General features: G+C 37.5%; 1 long non-coding RNA gene across 1 annotated transcript in view; it reads right to left on the reverse strand.

Annotated features, from left to right (window-relative positions):
* Positions 1 to 18,996, reverse strand: part of LOC135322133 (uncharacterized) — a 45,060-nt gene extending 26,064 nt beyond the window's left edge. The window contains exon 1 of the long non-coding RNA XR_010382485.1: positions 18,821 to 18,996. This is a non-coding gene — a long non-coding RNA (uncharacterized LOC135322133). The remainder of the gene's footprint in view (positions 1 to 18,820) is intronic.
* Positions 18,997 to 19,243: the final 247 nt, after the last annotated feature.

A 19,243-nucleotide genomic window follows, 5' to 3' on the forward strand; every position in this document is an offset into this window, starting at 1 on the left:
AATTCCCAAAACCCTTTGGAGTCTATAAGTCCTTTTTCACTCTCGTTCCCTCATGAGGGTGCTATGGAGTTTCCTAGATGCTTCATGACCTGTGATGTCACACCTGATCGAACGCAAAAGCAGATATGAGAATCCAGCTGTCTTTTATTAAGCCAGACATTAAAGATGCCAGCAAAAATGTAAAACAATGACACTTCTATCACAGAATTTTAAAAATTATGCTGACATATACATTTATTATTGCTATTTTAAAATAAAGAAATTAAAATGTTAAAAATTTCTGCTTTAATTTTAGATACAGTAAATATCAATAGATACAACCTACATAAAAGCTCTTTGGAATTCTCGGTAATTTTTAATAGTGCAAAAGTGTCCTAAAACTGAAAAGTTGGAAATCTGTGGTCTAGAGGAACATACAACATGCCTCAGGGCCCCATAGCTTTGCAATGTGCCAGGCAATCACTGGATAGAAGTGGGCTCTAGGTTTACATTTAGGGATTATTATCTCACTGGCATGATTTTTAGGAATTTTATGCGGAAAGCAATGTGGAATCAAAGCTTCTATGATATATCCATTTCCTTTGCTTCTGAGCTCCTTAGCTGCAAAAATCAGCGATCCCCTCAGGATAGTTCAAGCAAAGAACAAAAAGTCCACCACTGAAAACTCAGATTGTGACATCGATTCATGCTCTCAGTGTCCAGCTTAAATGCCCCTTATTTCACATCCTTTCTTCATTCATACTGGAGTCACCAATTTCATTAGCAATAAATTGAAACCACTTAAGACTTTACTCAGAAGTTAGATCACACCTTTGCTTTTTGTTGTCTTTGTTATGGTTCTAGAACCCCTGACATTTCTTTCCATGATAGACATGGTCATATTTTATGCCATGTGACCCCATCTTAACTGACCACAGCAGATTGAACCGTACACTTAATCCAAAGATAGCCATTTGTGGCTTGTCTATGATGTGTGTTCTCTGGTAGTCTGACGGTAACCTCCCTGTCCTTTTTTTTTTTTTTTTAATCACCTAGAAGCATGCTCAGATTTCTCTGATTATTAAAAAAAAAAAAAATACAAGGGGCTGATTTAAAAAACAGATTCCCAGACCTCTTCTGTCTTGGAGATTCTGATTCAGATGTTTGGATAGGGCCTGTTGAGTGAGTGTGTTCAACAAGGTTCCAGGTGTGTCTTATCATCAGGGATGCTTAGAAAACAGGTGCCTGTTTTATAAAGGCATTGGGAAGTCCCAGATATGGAAAAGAGCAGGAATTTTCAGTGTTTAGTGACCATACCAGCTGCTTGGATCCACCACATAGATTCTGATTAAGTAGATTTAGACTGGGGCCCAGGAATCACCATTTTATTCCCTCAGATGTGTACACTCGACTTTGAGAACAGCCAGTAATGAGGTAGTTTCATCAGATCATTTTGTTTCTGCCAGTCCCTACCATGAAAGAATGGAATTTTTTAAAAATACAAGGTAAATAATGGAGTGAGGATAATTTTGGAGTAGATTTTGCTATCCCTGTTATGGGGGAGGATTGAGCAGGATGAGGGGCTGGGAGGAATTTAAAGACGGCTCTGGGATATTTAGGGCCTGAGGCTGGGGCAAGGGCAGGGGCACAGACAGAGAAGTTCCATTCCTTTCCTCCCTTGTGGCAGCTGCTCCATCCAAACTCTATGAAACATGATCACCGACTGACACTGAGCTTGTACCTGACCAATCAGACCCAGTTGGGAGAGCCACGTGACGTTGTTAATGTCTTTGTAAACCGCAGCACAGATTCCGTCTTGGAGAAGATAGCAGATTACACCCTGAGGTTCCCAGGCCCTGGAATCTAATTAGTAGCAGCACACAGGCCACCCCAGCTGGAAATCAGGATGCCAGTTCTCAGAGAGTTCTTATCTTTACTATCAGACGATCACATCACTTATTTTCCAAGAAGGTCCAATTACACTTTGCTTATTCTCCTTCCTAGAAAGAACTTAATCACTTGTGCCAGCTTGACTTGTATAATAGACATTTGTTTATCCTACTAGAAAAGCATTCTCTGCTCATCTCTCAGGATTCACAATGAACATCTTCCTCCTGGTTTCTCTCAATCTCAGTCCCTGCCTCTTGGGTCTGGACCCACGGCTCCACAAGACAAGCTTTATTTTTCTGGGTAGCAATCTATCTGCATCTATCAAACTATGTATCAGCCTATTTATTTTGTTTTCTGCCTCCATCTACTAGAATGTAGTTTCTACATGAGGGCATAGTTTTGGTCTGTTTTGTTCTCTGAGCCTAAAACACTGCCTGGTTCTTAGTAGACCCTTGGGAAATATTTGCTGAAGGGATGAATAAATGAGTTTTATTTCTGTCCATTTGAGGGAGGAAAGAGGGGAATCACTGAAGCTTTGCTGAGTCAATGGACAGGAGAGAGGGGTGGGAACTAGGGTCCAGGGTTAGACAAGGAATATTATTTAAAGAAATAAGAGATACCATGGCAAAGAGACAGTTGGAACCGAAAGTTAATGTAGAGGAGCTTCAAGGCCCCAATCCTGGGTGAACACAAAGTACTAAGCCCAAAGGGCCAGTGGACAAGAACTAAGGTTGGGACCACAAAGCCCAGAGATGGACATAGGTCAGCAGGGAGTAGAAGGAAAGGAAGGGGCAGGTACACCAGCACGGTTACACCTGAACAACCAAATTCTGCTTCCTACTGGTTTCCCCTTGCAAAAGTAGGGCTTTAAAAACTGGTTTTTGTTTTTTAATTTACATTGAGAAGTAGCAAGTTATTATTGGTTATTATTTCTTCTAAGTGATAGAGAAATACAATACAAGAAAGGGTAAACTGGTAACAACATATCATGTTTCCCCCGATTATTGTACTGTAAAACCTGACAAATTCATAACTGTTGTGAGATCTAGTTTGAATCTCAGAGGGTTTTTTTTTTAATGTTTCACTTTTTAGTTTGAAACAACTCCAGACCTCCCAAAAAAGTTGCAAAAAGAAAAAAGAATTTCTGTATACCAGATTCCCCAAATGTTATCATTTACCATGTTTACCATTCCTTCCTGCTGTATACTTCTTTCTGAACCACTTGCGAGTAAGATGTAGATACAATGTTCCTCTGGCTCTAAACATTTCTGTATATACTTCCTAAAAACAAGGACTTTTTTTGACAGAACAATGATCAAACTCAAGAAATTAATGTTGATTCACTACTATTTTCTAACCTATGGACCTTATTCAGATGTTGCCAGTTATCCCACTAATGTCCTGTTCAGCATCTTGCAGGAACGGGCCTGCACTATAACCCACCGCTGTGTCAGTCACTGGCTGTGAGCTGCTCAGAGCAAACACTGCGGGAGATCTGGAGAGCTGGGGCTGTCAGTGAACTCTCTTCCCTCCTGCACCAAGAGATCTGGGTGGTGAACTTTTGTGGCTGCCAAAGGCAGTCTTCTTGTGACCAAATGAAAAAGGCTACGAGCATCCCAGAGGTTCACCCTGAACAGGGTTGGACTGTTGACCCCGTGCCAGCAACCGCCTACCTCCAGATCTCTTGCCAGGCCAGAAACATAAATCCCTATGTGTTTAAGCCACTGTCAGCCAAGTCAAGATTTTTGTTATTTATGGCCAAAACATTCCTAACTGATATAATCCTCTAAAAGTGGAAAAAAACCCAGCTTTTTATATCTATGCACACGCGCACACACATACATTCAAACTGCTCTTAAAAAAATTGAACGAATGAACTATGTAGTATGTGGGTGCACCTGCTTCCCCTCGGCATTTCTAACATATTTCATTACTGAAATTTATTTGGATGACTTTAATAGGCATAACACCTTTCTTTAGCAACAAATCTCACAGGATCACAGAACTTCAGAAGAAAACTGAGTGACTATCTCATCTAAAAACCCTTCACAGTATGTTCAATTTTAAGAAATGTGTTGAGAAGTAACAGAAGTAGTCACAAAAGGGGACAGGATGATGTAACAGCAGGCAGCAGAAGCAGATGAACTCAGTAAAGGTACTTCAATGATGTCAAAGGTAAGTTAGTCCTTACCATACGATCCAGCAATCCCATTCCTGGCTGTATATCTGGAGGGAACTCTAATTTGAAAAGATACACACACCCCAATGTTCACAGAAGCACTCTTAATAACGAAGACACAGAAACAACCCAAATGTCCATCGACAGATGACTGAATAAAAAAGTACTACTCACCCATAAAAAAAGAATAAAATAATACCATTTGCAACAACATGGATGGAACTGGAGATCATCATTCTAAGTGAAACAAGTCAGAAAGAGAAAGAAAAATACCATATGATATCACTTACACGTGGAATCTAAAAAAAAAAAAAAAAAGACAAAAATGAACTTATTTACAAAACAGAAACAGACTTACAGCATAGAAAATAAACTTATGGTTACCAGTGGGGAAAGGGGGTTGGAAGAGATAAATTGGGAATTCCAGATTTGCAGATATTAACTAGTATACACAAAATAGATAAACAACAACTTTCTTCTGTATAGCAAAGGGAACTATATCTATATTCAATATCTTGTAGTAACCTATAATGAAAAAGAATAAGAAAAGGAATATATGTATGTATATATATGACTGAAACATTATGCTGTACACCAGAAATTGACACAACATTGCAAACTGACTATACTTCAATTAAAATAAAAAGGTAAGTCTGTTTGTAGTCATGAATGTGTTCATTAAACATTTCCCCACAATATTCTTTATAATTAGAAACAGTAAACTCTCTTTTTTACAGATAATGCAATAGTAACTTGAAATTGCAGTTTGAAATTTGCACCCCTTGGGGAGTAATGGAAATGTTAGCTATCTTGATTGTGGTGGTGATTTCATTGTGTGTACATCTATCAAAATTCATCAAATTGTACATCTGAAATATGTGTAGTTTACTGTACAGGAAGTAGACCACAATGAAGGTGTTTTTAAAAAAGACATTTACACTGGTAAGGTTTTACTATGTCATTATATCAATATAATGTGGTGGAGAGAAGCAAATTCTTTGACATCAGCCTCAACAAGTTTTATCGCAGGCTTTACTACTTGCTAAGGGTGTAACCTTGGGCAAATGATTTGCCCTTTCTTTGTCTTAGTCTTTTCATCTATAAAATGGGAATGGTCTAAGAGCCGTGGCCTCTGAAGGTTGTTGTGAGAATTAAACATTAAATATGTTAACTATTATTACAATTACAGCATGGTATGCTAAGCCATATGCAACAGTTATGTCATGGAAATGAATTGGATTATTAAATTATCCTGGCATTTATTGGCCTTGGAGTGTCCACTGCAAGGATTAATGAACTTTGAGTTCTGTCTTCCACTGGATCTGACTATGCCCCAGCCTCCATGCCTTTCCATTATTGGCAGTAGACTTGACCTCAGATCTTTGTACTTTAAACCTGAAATTGCAATGAAGGGAGGGAGGGCAGTTTATCTGGGGAGGTTTTACTCATGTTGCCATGGAAATTGACCGCTTTTCCAACCTTCAGCCCACACTCTCCAGTCCAGAGCCACGACTCCTTAGTAGACTTTTAAAGACACCAGTGGATACCCTTGGAAGCATATAAAACACTTAAACTTCCTGTTTAATGCTTTCTGTGCTGTCCCTCTTGTAATCTATATAGATTCTTTCACTAGAACTTGTGAAATGTTGCAGCTCTACATTAATAAGTGGAGTGTCTGTATGTGTATCCACACCTTGAAAGGGGAAAGGCCTGTGATCCAAGCACCTATGCCCAGCTGAGGTGTTGCTCATATGGGAAGCCAACAGAAATATGTTCTCAGTTATTCAAGGGCTCAGAAAACCCACCACTTTTATACCATTTCTGAAAAATTATACTCAGCAAACTGAGGAATAAGGTAAACTTAATAATGAAAAAATTGTGGCATAAAAACTGCTTGGGATGAACATTGAGACCAGTGAATTAAAGGCAAATCAGTGGCATACTAGGTCAAAAGGTAACTCGGCACTAATTATTTGGGTTGCTTGTGCAATGATTTGCAATTTATAGATTGAAAGGAAGAAGTAATAGTGCTCCTTGGAAGCTTAGCGTAGCAGCCACAGACTTCTGGGAAAATTTCTTGGTCCACTTTGTAAATCTTGTCTGCAATTGACAATAAACTAGTTAATCAGGAATTGTAAGAAGTCAAATAAGTGTCTCACTTACATTTACTAAGCTGGGGCTAATAATGCATCAATTCTAAATAAAATATTATTTTTATCCTATGGCCTTGGATCAGATTATCCATCTTTCCCCACTGTCCCCCAAAATAATACATTTGATGGAGAACAAATTGTACCAAAATAACTCTGTGATTCCCACTCCCTAGTGTTTTGGGAGAGCAAATGACATAATAGAAACAGCAAGTCAGTCAGGCCAGCTAATAGTCTACGAACTATTAGCTGTGTAACCTTAGATAAATCACTTTACTATTCTTTGCTTCAAAAATTCTTGATTTATTCCTCATTCTACAACAAAAGAGACAAAGGAGCTTTCCCAAGTACCTCTAGTCTGGACTCTAGGGTGAGAGGAACAATTCTCAATAATCAGTACTATCTAAAGTGGTCAATTATTTGAACAATCAAAAATAATGAAATGGATTCACACACCAAGAAAGGTTATAGGACTAGGATCGACATGAAATAGAAGAACTTATGTCCTCCCTAACAATGAGCACAGCAATTACACTCATGTGTGTATAATTTTTTGTAGTTTCTTCTGTGTGTGTCAATGAACTGTGCTATGTGAATTACATCTCAATAATTTTTTGAAATTAAAACAATGAAAGAGGTGGAGCCAAGAAGCAGGTATTCCAACAGTAAGGCTGAAAGCTCTCAATGACACTACAGCAAATGAAGTACGTTAGCCATCATGAACTATTGTTTAATGAAGACACAAAAAAGAAAGGGGATTGTTCTTTTTCTTGGATGACGGGCATGAGTAGTTGCCCGTCATGCTCTAGTTGCCAGTTAAGAGCCCTCACAGGGCCCTCTTGCACCCTCACAGCCCTCGCTGGGACTTGCATGTGGTCAGCTCTTAATAAATACCTGCTAATTGCATATCTGAACTAGGTCTTTCATTCTGTACCAGAAAAAACTTGTTGGCAGGATATGTTTAACAAATTCTTTTTTGGTAATTGTCATCCCTCCCAGCCTAGGAATGGTTAGGTAAAAACGAGAAAAGCACCAGGGAATCAGGGTATATTTCCAGTTCTTATACTGGAAAGAAATTGGATTGGAAATCTGCCCATGTGTGTGGTTTGTCTGGTTTATTGTAAACTAATTTCTGAGAAAAGTTCTTCCCTTACTTCCAGGCATGACGCATCAACTGATTTCAGTGTCAGAGGAGAAACTCAGCCTAAGCTACAGTTGTGTGAAGAGCTACTCTGCCGATTATTAAAATATGCTTCTTTTTTTAATTTTAATTGTGGGCAAATAATACATATATCCAATGTACCATATTTGTTTAAATGAAATTCCTAACAAAAAATAAAAATAGGAAAACAATAACTAACAATGTTTACTTCATAATTAAGGAGTTTCTTTATGGAAATTATATGACTCTTTGCATTCTGTTGAAAGAAAAGGGGTTTCTTAGCTTGTTTTTTTAAATAAATAAATAAATTTATTTATTTATTTAATAGAGGTACTGGCTGGGGCTTGAACCCAGGACCTTGTGTACAGTAAGCATGTACTACTGAGCTATACCTTCTCCTACTCTTAGCTTGTTTTTATTTCAAGAATCAATTTATGAAAATATTGAATTCAATATATATGTTGAATGTCTTCTATGTTTAAAGCACTGTGCTAAGTATTGTAAGATATATATAAATATGATAAGGACATAGTAGACCTTGGCATCAAGAACATTATAGTCTTGGGTGAGATCTTTCCTGGTCATCCCATGGAAAAGTTTGAATCTCCACACTGCCCTGACACTCTTTATCCTCATCCATACCATTTCTTTTTTCTTGGAAAAATCTGACATACTGGGTATTTTATCTGTCTTTTTGTTTGTTGCCTTTTCCCCAAAATAGAATAAAAACTTCATGATGACAGGCATTTTTCTGTGTTGGGTTCACCACTGTGTCTCCAATGTCTGGAATGGTGATTGATATATATTGAGATATATATATAAGCATCTAACAGGTGAACTGACAAGAGTGAGCCAGGTAGTTCAGCCATGGCTAGGGGACTTGTTGATGGAGAGACGGCTTGGAAGTCAGAAGATGGGTCAATTTCTGGGGTGGGTGACCTCGAATTAGGCATTTTTCTTCATTTATAAAGTAAAGGAGTTGGATTATCAGGATACTCAGATTTTCCCATCTAACAAATCACCAGCCACTCCTAAAGAATCTGAGCTCCTCTAAGATAGAAACAAAAGCCCATTGTGTTCCAAGAACAACACTACATGTGTGTTTGCATTTTGTTACATTTTTAATGTATGACGAGTTTTAAGAACACAAAAATTATAATACCATAGAGAGGAGTAAATTTTATCGCTAGGATTTATCAGATAACTAATAACAATAATGCCATGAAGAATTTAAATTACAGTGATGCTGTTGAGAATATTTTATTGAACGTCAACTGTAAAATGCACTAGTGATACATTTAAAATTGCAGTAATTGGGTGGGGAGGGTATATCTCAGTGGTAGAGAGCATGCTTAGCATGCATGTGTTCTGGGTTCAACCCCGAGTACCTCCATTAAGAAAAAAATAAATATATCTAATTACCTCCCCCCAAAAAGCAAACAAAACAAAAAATTGCAGTAATGGCATTAGCAGGAGAGACATCATGTACGTCTCCTGAAAACTACTGATGTATTCTTGTAATTTAAAACATTTCATACTGTAGTTATGTAAGGTGTTAACCACTGGAGGAGACTGTGTGTGTGGGAACCTTTCATGCAAAGTGGGGTTGAAGCACCTAGAAAAACTAGAGACCTGGGAACCTCACTGAGCTTACAGAACAGGTGTTACAAACTGTACTCAGCTTTCTAATGGATTCTTCTTTTGAAAAACATGCAGCAGAATTTGGGCTGAGACTTACCTTTATTATAATGAGTTATTTATGTATCACAATTGAGTTGGGTGGGCGGATAGGTAACTGGTACCTTAAACTTCTTGAGCAGTTACTGTCATCTTCTGAGAAGAAGCTAAGTGTTGTGCATGACCAAGTGACCTCAGGTCAGTTTGCAATAGTCCTGACTGACAACTCGCGGGTAAAATAACCTCTCTGTCCCTTTCTTTTGTCATCAGAAGACACCGGAAAACACACATTATCAGGTCAGGGCACCAACCTACTGAATCTCCTCCAGTAGCATCTCTTTGCCTCAGGGTAAAGCCAAACTCCCTAATATAGTTTTAGGGCCTTCAAACTCTGGCCCAGTTATTTTTTCAGCTCATAGCTGACCATTCCCCATTCACTCTCTCTGCTTCAGGCTTTCCTGTAATTCAGAGTTTCTTTCAGTTTCTCAAAAGTGCTGAGCTCTTGCTCCAGTTTTGTTGTCATTGTTTTTCAATTTTAAAACATGAGATAAAATTCATATAACATAAAATTCACCATTTTAAGCATTTTAAAGTGAATGATTCATAATGTCACGCAACCATCTTCACTATCTAACATTTCCATCACCCATAAGAGAAACCCCATACCCATTAGCAGTCATTCAAAATACCCCCCACACCCACCCCCCAACCACTGCTAATCTACATGGTCTCTATGGATTTACCTGCTCTAGACATTTCATTAAATGAAACATGTGGTCTTTTGTGCCTGGATTCTTTTGCTTAGCGTAATGTTTTCAACGTTCATCCATGTTGTAGTGTGGAATAGTACTTGTTTCCTTTTCATGACTAAATAACATTCCATTGTATGAATAGACCACATTTTGTTTATCAATTCAACATTTGGGTTATTTCCATTTCTTCTTTTTTTTAAGTTAGTTAATTTATAATGTTGTGTTAGTTTCTGGTGTATAGCAAAGTGATTTAGTTATACATATATATATATTCTTTTTCATATTGTTTTCCATTATGGTCTGTAACAAGATATTGACTATAGTTCCCTGTGCAACACAGTAGGACTTTGTTGTTTATCTATTTTATATATAGTAGTTAGTATCTGCAAATCTCGAACTCCCAATTTACCCCTTCCCACACCCTTTCCCCTCTGGTAACCATAAGTTTCTTTCCTATGTCAGTGAGTCTGTTTCTGTTTTGTAAATAAGTTCACTTGTAGGGTTATTTCCATTTCTTCAGCTGTAATGGATAATGCTGCTATGAATATTTGTGTACAAGTTTTTGTGTGAACATATATTTTCAATTTTGGGGGGTATATACCTAGGAGTAGAATTGGTTTGGTAATTCATATGGTGACTCTATGTTAAACTTTTTTGAAAAAACTGCCCGACTATTTTCTCTCCAGGATGTTTTCATTGGCCCCTGGGATATTTTGAATGTGCCAGGCCTTAGCATGGTACATTCATCTTTTCAGGTCCCAGCTTAGACATTGTTCCTTGAAGAAGCCTTCCCTGACTGCTTGATATGAAATTAGAAGCCCCTGAAATATGAGATAAAGAATATTATCTCATCATTCACCATATTATTTTGTACTTGTTTATTTCTCTTTCCACCAGCACACCCTAGTCTGTGAATTCCACGGGTGTTAAGAGGGAATATGTGTACCTTATTCTCTTGCACAGTGCCTGGCATCTGGGAGGCATGCAGTGAGCACCTGTTAGAATCAATAGTTACAGCATATATTCTATTCAAAGCAACAAAAGACTTGCTGCATAATTCTTCCACTATTAGAAGTCTACATAAATCGATTTATGAAGTTGTCACTGAAGGATGATTCTTAGTGAATTGTTTATATATATATATATATATACACACACATATATATATATCACTAATATTCTCTCTATATACATACATATACATATATCATTAACATTCATGATTATTTTAGTGACTGATTTTTTTAAGTATAAAATTTAGGGACCACCTATTATGCCCAGATTGAAATTGCATTAATCTGTACAAATGTTTCAAAAAGCAACTGCTACATTTTGACCAAGTAATTCCACTTCTGCAAATCCTAAGGAAATAATTCTAAATGCAGAAATGTTTTATGCATAAATGTTTACCTGAAGAATTAATCATAAAAAATTAAAAATTGGAAACAAGCTCCCTCAATAGGTAATAGAGGAATGGCTACATAAATTCTACAGATATTAAAAATAATGTTCAAGAAGAATCTAGAATAATGTAGTAAAAACTGTAATATGCTATGACTGCAACTATCTAAAGAGGAGGAAAAAGTCCCAAACCTACGATAAGACATATATCAAACGGCTAACACTGTATGGTTTGTGCAGTGGGGCAGTGCACGGGTTTTCTCTTCTATTTTATTTTCCAAATTCTAAATATGATTTTATTATCATAATCATTTTTAAGTACAATAATCATTGAAGCAAATAACATGAAAAAAATGTTAAAAGCCCACATGACTAAAAGGGATAGCTCTGATGATGTTTTTGTTTAGGACTTTCACTTTGAGAGCATAGGGATAGAGATTTATAATGCTTTATGAAATGCTGTTCAGAAATTCAGAAAATAGCCCAAATTAACTAAGAAAATTAACTCTAACACTCATGAAAATACTGAGACTCTTATCTATAATTTTCCACATTTATAATTATTACATAATGCCTGAGGAATGTAGAGCAAAGCCGATCCTCAAACTTCAGTGAGCAGAATAATTACCAGAGCCTCTGGGTTAAGAGAGATTCCCCAATTCTGGCCCCAGAGATTCACATTTGCTAAATCTGGGATGGAGTTCAGGCATCAGCCACTTTTATCTAACAAGCAAAATAATGATGCAAATGAGCCATAGACCACACGTGAGAAAACATGTTTTCTAATATTTTCTAAGGTCTTGACCTATTTCTAATTCAGAAGTGGCCAAATGTAATGAGCTCTGCTCTGGAAGATGAATGCCGCAAAGTTCGCCAACCTACAGCACAGCGGACTCCAGTGATGCCAAGCTGGGAGTTTTACAGAGCACTTCACCTTGGTTTGCTTGCTCTGAGGGAAAAATAGAAAATAGAAAAATAGAGAAAACGCCTATGCTTTTAATTTTAACAAATGTCTTGTCTCTTGCCGCCTTGGGACAGTAACACAGTAGGTGAACCTTTATCATTTCTAAACTGGCCCCTTTGATGGTATGTTAAACATAAAAGTCAAGCTAAAGAACTACTTAAAACCTTTCCTAATTCCAAGAAACTTTGCTATTCAGTCACTGTTTGGACATGGACAAACAATGATAACATCTCATCTGCATGTCAATGTAATTTTATCATCTTAAAACTTGGAGAGTGCAGTGAGAATCTGGCTGGCTGGCACAGATTCCTCTCTCCCAGAGATGCCCTGGAGGCGAGAAAGTGGGACATCCACATACTCCATGTGCTCACAGTCCCAGCCCTTGCCAAGTACATGTCCAACTGCTTGGAGTCGGCAATGAAAAGTAAAGGAAATCTATGCTGGAAGCTTTCACCTAGTTCTAAAGGGAATTTCATTCTATTTGTAACCAGCCTGAGTTCTTACTTCTCTAGCAGTCACGTAATTAAGATGCAATAATTGGTCAGGAGTCAGAGCCACAAAATCGAGCTTGTAAGAAAAAAAAAGCTGTTAACTGTTCTGTGCTGCTGTTGCTGATAATTTTTTTTAACTGCAGGCTAAGGTGTTGGTCCCTGTGTGCACGCCCACCTCTTCCTAGCCCCCAAGGCCACTTCTAAGAAATTGGTGGGGCTGGGGAGTGGTTAGGAAGGAGGCCCTGGGCAACAGACTATCGGGAATGTGGGGTCCTTTGAAAACCACTGCCAGAGGGACAGAGGCTCAAGATACCCCTTTAAAACTCAAATGGCTGCTGGGACATACCTGTTGGATGACACACCTTTATTTACCTGGCTGGGAAACAGCCTCTGGTTGTCCTTGGTCAGCCCTAACCCCTTCCCAGTTGTGGAGAGCTTGGATTCTACCTAGTAACAGGCCATTTGAAATTCCCATTGGCGGGAACCAATGTTTTATATAATGATAACATCCCCTTATGAAATTGCAGGATTAATTATTGGTGGGCATTTAGGATAGATGTGGTTTAAGAAAGGGATAATCAGTTATGTATTTTTTAAAAATTTCTAGTTTGAAATAAATCAAACTTAAAGAAATTTGAAAAACTGTACAAACTCTATTTACCCTCTACTCCTGTCCCTTGTAAATGTTTTCCCATCTTTGCTCTGTACTCCCCTTCTTTTTTTTTAATTAATAGACTTTTTAAGAACAGCTTTTGATTTACAGAAACACTGAGCAAATAGTTCACAGAGTTAAAATGACCCCTTATACTCACACACACACACCCACACACAGTTTCCCCTATTAGTAATATCTTACGTAAGTATAATACATTTGTTACAATTATGAACCACCATTGATTTATTATTATCTAAAGTCTATCACTTATTCAGATTTCCTTCTCTTTTACCCCCTTGCTCGTGTCACTTTAATTTGACTCAATCCTTCTGAAGTACAAGGCGGTAAATATAAATGTCAGCTATAAAACTGCACCTGGGAAAATCGGCAAAAAATAAAGGACCTTACAATTATTTTAAAAAGATATATCACTACTATTTGTTATAGTGAGAATGACCCAAATGTCAAAGAGGAGAGAAATGGCTAAGCAAACTATTATATGTTAACATAGTGATATGCCTGCTGGCTATTAAAAATGTAAACTGGGAAAATTGTTTTAATATATGGAGTATGCTGTTAATGAACATAATGGAAGGCAAAATAAAATATGTAGGCTGGCTATAACTAGTCAACCCAAAGTTAAAAGGGATTTATGGCATTGGAAATTATTAGAACTGATTACTCCCTAGGTTATATCTTTTGTAACTATGTTTGAATTGATTTTTAAAAAGTATTTAAAAAAACTAGCAGCAATTTTCATCTTCAGGAAATACTTTAAATAAAAGAGTTATATGATCAGAAAAAAAACTTTGAGATTCCTATCTCTCCTTCCTCATTCTTATGTTGAATGATAAAGAAGTTCTAGCTATCAAAATAAATAAATAAAGAGAAAAACCAGACCAACGATACTGGTAGATCAGCTCATTTTAAGTCGTAATCATATCTGGCCCACACCTGTCTCACATCTTCACTGCCCCACAAGCAAACAGAACAGCTACAGGTGTGAGATGGGCAGTCACAGCTGGGAATTCTCTCTTGTTTTCCTACAAGCAGGAGCAGGCAACCAGTTTCCTGGAGGAGGGGCCTCCTGCCTGAAAGGTTATGCACCCAGAACACTGGGCAAAAAAAAAAAAAAGCTGATTAAAAACAAAAGAACATCATTGCTTCAAGTCAAATGAATGCAAAAAATGATTTTTAAAATAATTTAAAACTTAATACATTTAGGATCTAGCCCTGTATGGAAAGGACGTGACAATGAAGCAAAGTCTGGTCTGCAAATGAATTCTGAACTGCCACACATTCAACCACCTGAAGAGCTAAACTTTTTTTAATCTTGAACTCAATAACAATACCCAATTCAAATGCAAAAATTACAATATACTTAACAATAAAATAGGTTGGAAATTACGATGCACAGTATGATTTCATTTTGATATAAATTCTGGAATGATACACACTAAAATATTACCAGTGATTACCCTAAGGTACTGAAATTAGGGCAATTTTATTTTCTTCTTCTGTATTTCTTTATCAGCATTATCTATTTTTTTTTTTACAATAAACATGTATCATTTGTATAATTTAAAAATTCTTTCTTTCCTCCCTTCTTTCCTTCCTTCCCCTTTCTTCCTTCCTTCATGGTGGTACTGAGGATTAAACCCAGGACCTGGTGCATGCTAAGCAAGCACTCTACCACTGAGCTCCCCCACCAAATTCTTTAAAATGTGAAAATAAATATAAAATTTATAGAACCTAACTTTTCATCAACTGACTTTAGTTCTTTATCTAAATGCAAAGATAATTGATATTTATAATAAGCACAAAGCACTTAAGGATCTTGTATGGTTTTTCAAAATCATAAATTACTTTGTGTTTAGTTTTAGTGCTGAGTATTTTTAATTGTAGTTCAGTTTTCTTAAACTATTAATCATATGAAGTACATGTGAGAAATTCCTATTAATTAGAATAATTTATTATCCAGAGAAATCCATTTCACAAACCTACCAGGTAATGGAACTATTTATTGTGGTACCATCCTACATAACAAAACACTGCTTAACTTCTATATAAACTTCCTTCTTTTTTTTTTTAGGAACACCAAATAGTTCGTTACTTCAAAGTCAATTTCCATCATAAGCCAGTGTCGGGATGCTGTGGCTTTAAATTTATAAAGGATAAAGATTTTCTTTTTTCAACTCACAGGAAATGAATAAAGACATAAAGAGTTTTGAACCTCAGGAAATACCACACAAAGACCTCCAAAATGGAATCTGAGTCAGATGTGTACCACAATAAAGAGAAAACGTTAACTCTGATAGAATAAGAGCTGTCCTGTGCCCACAGTGCTGGGATTGACAGGTGATACTTGTCCACCTGTCTGTCATTCTCCTTTTCCAGGTGGTCTTGAAAGAGCTTTTAGAAGGAAAACACCTGAAGCCAAGAGACCACAGAACGTGTAAGGTGACACACATATAAGGGACATAGGGTTATGGTCAGGCGGCACTTAATATAGCTCCTGCCTGTAGGTGTTTGTCTGTGCCCTATGTTTAGAGAAATAATCTCTTTCTCAAAGAATCACAGGCTGCTCTCAAGATTAGGAGTTTTCATGCTCACTCGGTCAAGTTGCCTCATGCAGATACCTTCCTTTATTAGGACCCTGGGAGACATCTTAACTAAACACAATAAATCTTGTGGAGTAAGAATATAAATATAACCAACTCAATTCCCCATTATCTATGCTTGAACATATGTGGTGGAGAGGGGTGTTTTGGAGTGACATAGACTATCAATAATACTGATCTTTGAAAATTTCAAATAATTCAAAACCCTTAACAAGTAGCAAGTAGTCTTGAGTTTCAACCCCTCTGTCAAGTCCTGACGGAAAGTGGCAGTTGGTCAAGAACAAAGATCAGAAGGGAAAATAGGTGTGAAAGATCATCCCCATTGGATACTGCTCCTGTAAATGATGCGTATACCTCACAGCTGAAAAGTGGTTCCAGTGGGGGAGGGTACAGTGCAGTGGCAGAATGTGTGCTTAGCACACACCAAGTCCTGGCACCTCCATTAATAAATAAATAAATAAACCTAATTACCCCTCCCAAAACAAAATAAAACAAAAATCCTAGAAGGGGATGCAAAATAGTTCCAGACTCAGTTTTCACAAGATTTCATGACAGGAGCTAGAAACCAAGAAGTACTGTGCCAAAGAGGAATAACATTTCAATTTATCAATAATGTTTAATCCAGTCTAGTGAGACTTCATCTTGATCGAGTTAGTGGAATTTTGGTAATGTTACTGCATGGCTGAACTTAGATACTGCAGATTTCATGAGTGATGGTAGCTTTACATACACACACACTGAACTCCCTGTAAGCCTCCACCCCTTCAGAGTTCTGCCTGGGTTTCAATTCCAGGCTACGCCAGAGCTGCTAACTTGACTGATAATAGTTTACATGACTTCAATTAAACCTAATTCTGTTTAATGACATACCACGATGGCTCATGATTGTTACACACAAGAGATAGTTGGATGGTCTTTTTCAATTGAAATGAGAAATACGAGCATCTTTTTATGTAGAAGCATAAGGAGAAATGTTAGGCTTTATCAGCAAATCTCAGTCTTGTAGCACCTTTTAAGTCAACTAGAGAATTTCTTTGTCTTCAGCATAGATGGAAATTTAAAGTGAACTGTATATTTTGAATGGTATTTAAAATAATAATAGCTATACATTCAATATCTTGTAATAACCCATAATGAAAAAGAATATGAAAAAGTATATACGTATAACCGTGCTGTGAGCCAGAAACTAACACAACATGGTAAATCAACTATACTTCAATTAAAAAAAAAAATAATAGCTAACATTTGTTGAGGATTCACTACGTACCATGCATTTTCTAAGGACTTTGTGTGAGTTCATTTGATCTTTAAAAAAAAAATCTTAAAAATGAGAAAATCAAGAAACTGAAAGTTGTCCCAGCCATGACAGGAACCCAGGGAGATTAGCTCATTGTCATGAGCCTTTATATGCTACTATCTTACCCTTTCATTACATATTTTTAATCATTTGTTTGATGTCAGCAAACAGAAGCACACACACTTACAGTGCTGTGCTAAACAGCCTGCACAGAGACTGAATTTATTCTCTTAGATCAGTGTCACCTGAACCTAGACTGTCATCACAGTCATGAAGTGGTCTAATTGCTGAACCAGGGCATTAGAGATGAGAGGAAATACAGAGATCCTTTGGGATCTTACCTAATCCCTTCTGATCCTTATCAACTCTCCAACTAAAATTTTCTTTCCTCATTGTAAATATCTGATCTTATTCACCTTACCCAGCTGATTGAGTCAACATCCCAATTTCCAATATGACACTAAGACACTACAATAACTTAACTGATCTCTGCTTCTAGTTTGCCTCCTTTACTGTAGCAAGAGGAATCTTTGCTCTACCCCAGCCTATATGTGTCACTCCCCTGCATTAAACCGTCAATGGCTCCCCATTGCCTACGTCAGTAGTTCTCAGATGCGTATAGGAATTTATTGTGGTGATGGTCGTGCAACTCTGTGAATATACTCAAAACCATTGAACTGTACACTTTAAGTAGGTGACTTGCATGGGATGTGAGCTCTATCTCCATAAAGTTGTTACTTTAAAAAATTTATGGAGGATTCAAAGCATCTGGAAGTCATGGCATGCTATGGGCAACATCCTGAAATGTTGAACCAGAAGCAATTTTATTAGCAGAAAAAAAGGCTATGGTAGATACTACATATAATTATAAGATGAAAACCCACTACTTTACAACTATATCTACAGTAAAGCAAGGGGTTGAGCTAAGATTATCACCAGTTTCTAATGTTTGCCTTTAATATTAAATTGTCATTTATTAAATCATTTTATTGCCTACAAGCTAGCAAACAAGCATTGACATCAAAGACAAGGAAAATCTGAAAGGGAAACTTTAAAATGGAGTACATCCTGTGTAGTTCTTTGATTTATTTATGTATTTTCTTGCCTTCAGATTAAGACCAGGAGTTTCTATATTTGGAATAACACTAAGGTTTTCTGGAGGAGATATGACAATCCCTGGCTTCCTAGAAAATGCCTATTTCTCTTGATATCACAAAAGACCCTTTTTCCAACCTGACCTTAAAAAGTCTCTTTCCATCTTCACCTTTCTCCACACCACCTCAAGGCTGCCACACAGCAGTAGCCACGTATCCCCCACCACCATGAGCGGCTAAGCATCCTGCAAACACACCCTGCAGCTTTGCTCCTGCTCCTCCTCCTCTTGGAATATTCTTTCCTCCTTTCTCCACTTGACTATCTAAGTTCCATGTTACCTTCCCGACTTCCGCAGTCCAAGAAAGTACCACAAGAGCAGGAAACATGTGTGTCCTCCTGAATGTTGTGTCTCCAACATAAACATAGGGGCTGGTCTAGAGAAAGTGCCCCAGAAATATCCCCTTCTCTGCACCCTCAGGGTCTTCATGCCCGAGTCTCCCCACTCACCTCCTGTGCTGAAGTTATTTTTCTGTGACCTCATCCTCACGTTCTCCTTCATAGCAGACGATGAGTTCTCGAAGGCAGGAGTTACGTCTGTCACAGAGTAGATGCTCTGTAAGTATCTGCTACATTTAGGTGAATTGAAAAATACATTCTCTGATACTCAGACATTCAAAGTCTCAAGGAAAAAGAAAACAGTCTAAAATACTACGTGGCAACAACTCTAAGTGAGGCGTGGACCTAGCATTACGAGATTCTGACGAAGGGGCTATCAGTCTTCTGGACTGGAGGTGCTTACTCTGGAATCTTCATAGAGGCTGAGACACTTGAGCTGTCCCTTGAAAAATAAGAGCCAGTTCACCAAGAAAATAGCGAAACGGATTCGAAGGTAAAGGAATTCAGCACCAAGACAGAAACTGGGAGGGTAAG

Source organism: Camelus dromedarius, chromosome 1 (assembly GCF_036321535.1).
Source record: "Camelus dromedarius isolate mCamDro1 chromosome 1, mCamDro1.pat, whole genome shotgun sequence".
Classification (NCBI taxonomy): Eukaryota; Metazoa; Chordata; class Mammalia; order Artiodactyla; family Camelidae; genus Camelus; species Camelus dromedarius.